Genomic DNA, 4,277 nt, shown 5'->3' with positions numbered 1-4,277 from the left:
GATCTCTATTCAGTTTCATTGATCTATGTCTATTTTTGTGCAAGTACCATACCGCTCTTATTCCTATAGATTTGTAGTATACAGTGTATCATTTTCAATTATTTTCATTAGTTTATTATAGTTTTCAGAGTACAGGTTTTTATCTCCTTGGTTAGAATTATTCTTAGGTATATAATTCTGTTTGATGCAATTGTAAAGGAGATCATTTTGTTAATTTTTCTTTCTATGGTTTGGTATTAGTGTATAGTGTATAGAAATAACAGATTTCTGTATATTAATTTGGTATCCTACAACTCTACTGAGTTAATTTGTTAGTTCTAATAATTTTTTGGTGCCTTCTTCAAGGTTTCTATATATAGTAGTTTGAATTTTTTATATTTATTTTTCTTGTCAGATTGCTGTGGCTATGAGTTTCAATACTATGTTAAAAGTTGTGAGAATGGGCATCTTTGTCTTGTTCCTGATCTTAGATGAATGCTTTTACCTTTTCACTGTTGTGTATGATGTTAACTGTGAGTTTGTCTCTTTGGCCTTATTATATTGAGGTATGTTCCCTCTATACCTACATTGTTGAAAGTTTTCATCATAAATTAATACTAAATTTTGTTAAAGATTTTTCTACATCTATTGATATGATCACATATGTTATCCTTCATTTTATTAATGTATGTATTACATTGATTTATTTGAAGATATTGACCATCTTTGCATCTGTGGGCGAATTCCACTTTATCCTTGTAATGTATTGTTAAATTCGGTTTGCTAATATTTTGTTGAGCAGTTTTGCCTCTATGTTCATCAGTGATATTTGTCTGTAATTTTGTGTGTATGTGTGTGTTATGTCTTTGCTTAGGAATCAGGGTGATGATGGCCTTGTAGAATGAGTCCGCAAGTGTTCCTTCTCCTTCAGTTTCTTGGAGTAGCTTGAGAAGAATAGTTGTTAACTCTTCTTTAAATGTTTGGGAGAATTTACCTGTTTGTTCCTAAACTTTGTTAAACCTTTTTTATAAGCATTCAATTTCATTTCTGATAATTGGTCTGCTACTATTTTCTATTTCTTCTTGATTCAGTTTTGGGAGATTGTTCATTTCTAAGAATTTCTCCAGTTTTTATAGTCCAATTTATGGCATACAGTTGTTCACAGTTATCTCTTATGGTTTTCTGTATTTCTGTGGTGTTAATGTAACTTCTTCTCTTTCATTTGTGATTGTATTTGGGCCCTGTCTCTTTTTCTTACTGAGTTGGGCTTAAGGTTTATCAATCTTATTTGTCTTTTCAAAGAATTAGCTTTTAGTTTAATTGATATTTTCTGTTTTTTTTAATTTTTTTATTTTTTAGTTTCTATTTGTTTTGTTGTCAACTCAGTCTTTATCATTTTTATTCTCCTACTAATTTGGAGTTATTTGTTCTTCTCTTTCTAGTTCCTTTAGGAGTAAGGTTAGATTGTTTATTTCAGATTTCTCTGTTTCCTGATGTAGGCTTGTAAAACTATAACTTATTCCTTAGAATTGATTTGCTGCGTCCCATAGATTTTGGATGGTGTTGTTTCCATTCTCATTTGTCTCCAGGTATTTTTTGCTTACTTCTTTGAGTTCTTTGGTGACTCACTGGTTGCCTAGTAGCATCTTGTTTAGACTCCCTATGTTTGATTTTTCCAATTTTTTTCTCATAGTTAATTTCTAGCCTTATACTGTGTGTTTGGAAAAGATTGACGATTTCAATCTTCTTAAATTTACAGAGACTTGTTTTGTGGCCTAGAATGTGATCTATCCTGGAGACTATTTCATGTTCACTTGGAAAGAAGATATATTCTGCTGGTTTTGAATGGAATGTTCTGTAGATACTTATTAATTCTGTCTGGTTTAATGAGTCATTTAATTCAAGGATTCCCTTATTAATATCCTATCTGGATGATCTCTCCATTAAGTGGGATGTTAAAGTCTCCTACTAACATTATGTGACTGTCAATTTCTCCCTTTCTGTCTGTTAATATTTCCTTTATATGATAGGTGTTCTTCTTTTATGTGTATATATATCTACAAGTGTTATATATTTTTCTTGAATAAATCTCTTTAATATTATGTAATGTCCTTCTTTGTCCCTTGCTCCACTCTTTGTTTTAAAGGCTACTTTGTCTGGTAAGTATTGCCACCCTAACTTCTTTTCAATTTCTTTTTGCATGGAACGTTTATTACCATCCACTCACTTTCAGTCAGTGCATGTCTTTAGCTCTAAAGTAAATCTCTTTTAGGCAGCATATATGTGGGTCTTATTCTTCTTTTTCATTCAGCCATATTATATCTTTTGACTAGAGCATTTTGTCATTTACATTTACAGTAATTATTGATTAGTAAGTACTTAATGCCATTTTAAAAGTTTTTTTTATTGTTTTTATAGTTCTCTGTTGCTTTCTTTCTCTTGTATTTTTTCTTATGATTTGATGGTCCATCCATGTTGCTGCAAATGGAATTATTTTATTATTTTTTGTGGCTGAGTAGTATTCCATTGTATAAATATACCACAGCTTCTTTATCTAGTCATCTGTCCACAGACATTTAGGTTGTTTCCATATCTTGGCTATTGTAAATAGTGCTGCTATGAACATTGAGGTGCATGTATCTTTTCAAAGTAGAGTTCCCTCAGGATATATGCCCAGGAGTGGGATTGCTGGATCATATGGTAAGTCTACTTTTAGTCTTTTGAGGAATCTCCATACTATTTTCCATAATGGCTGCACCAAACTACATTCCCATCAACAGTACAAGAGGGGTTCCCTTTTATCCACATCCTCTCCAGCATTTATTGTTTGTGGACTTCTAAATTATGGCCATTCTGACTACCTGACTGTAGTGAGGTGATAAATAATTGTAGTTTTAATTTGCTTTTCTCTGATAACTAGGTATACTGAGCATTTTTTCATGAGCCTATTGGCAATTTGTATGTCTTCACTGGAGAATTGCTTGTTTAATCTTCTGCCAATTTTTAGATTGGGTTGTTTGCTTTTTTCTTATTAAGTTGTATAAGCTGTTTATATATTCTGGAAATTAAGCCCTAGTCAGTAACATCTTTTGCAAATATTTTCACCCATTTCATAGGTTGTTTTGTTTTGTTTTGTTTCCTTTACTGTGCAAAAGCTTGTAAGTTTAATTAGGTCCCATTTGTTTATTTTTGCTTTTATTTGTATTGCCTGGGTAGACTGCCCTAGGAGAACACTGCTGAGATTTATATCAGAAAATGTTTTGCCTATGTTTTCTTCTAAGATATTTATAGTGTCTTGTCTTATGTTTAAGTCTTTAAGCCATTTTGAGTTTATTTTTCTGTATGGTGTAAGGGAGTATTCTAACTTCATTGATTTGCATGCAACTGTCCAATTTTCCCAACACCATTTGCTGAAGAGACTGTCTTTACTCCAGTAAGTTCTGGCCTCCTTTATCAAAGATTAATTGACCAAAAGTTTGCGAATTTGTTTCTGGGTTCTCTATTCTGTTCCGTTGATCCATTTATCTGTTTTTGTACCAATACTCTGCTGTTTTGATTACTGTAGCTCTGTTGTACAATAGCTTCATTCTTTTTCTTCAGTAATGCTTTGACAATTCTCAGTCTTTTGTGATTCCGTATAAATGTTAGTTTGCTCTAATTCTGTGGAAAATATCATGGGTAATTTGATAGGGATCTCATTAAATCTGTAGATTGCTTTGGGTAGTATGGCCATTTTAACATTATTAATTCTTTCAATCCAATAACATGGATATCTTTCCATTTTTTTAAGTCATCTTTAATTTTCTTAGTCAGTGTTTTGTAGTTCTTCACATATAAGCCTTTCACTTCCTTGGTCAGATTTATTCCTAAGTATTTATTTTTTTGGATGCAATTTTAAAAGGGATTGCTTATTTTCTTTCCTTTTCCTGGCATTTCATTGTTAGTGTAAAGAAATGCCACTGATTTCTGTATGTTAATCTTGTATTCTACTACCTTGCTGAGTTTTGTTGTTGTTGTTATTAGCTCTAGTAGATGTTTGTGTGGAGCCTTTTGGATTTCCTATGTATAGTATGTCATCTGCATATAATGACAATTTTACCTCTTCTCTTCCAATTTGGATACCTTTTATTTCTTTTTCTTGTCTAATTGCAATGGCTAGTACTTCCAATACTATATTGAATAGAAGTGGTGAGAGTAGGCATCCTGTCTTGTTCTAGATTTTAGTGGAAAGGCTTTCAGCTTTTCACCATTGAGTATTATGCTGGCTGTAGGTTGTCATAAATGCTTTTATTATGTTG

At 31.9% G+C, this 4,277-nt stretch overlaps 1 long non-coding RNA gene across 1 annotated transcript; it reads left to right on the top strand.

Annotated features, from left to right (window-relative positions):
* The first annotated feature begins 271 nt into the window (after positions 1-271).
* Positions 272-3,756, top strand: LOC116665518. Its single transcript, XR_004322190.1, has 3 exons — positions 272-282; positions 930-936; positions 3,628-3,756. It is a non-coding gene; the product is annotated as an uncharacterized LOC116665518 (long non-coding RNA).
* Positions 3,757-4,277: the final 521 nt, after the last annotated feature.

Source organism: Camelus ferus, chromosome 8 (genome assembly GCF_009834535.1).
Source record: "Camelus ferus isolate YT-003-E chromosome 8, BCGSAC_Cfer_1.0, whole genome shotgun sequence".
Lineage (NCBI taxonomy): Eukaryota > Metazoa > Chordata > Mammalia > Artiodactyla > Camelidae > Camelus > Camelus ferus.
This window is presented reverse-complemented; position numbering and strand designations above follow the sequence as displayed.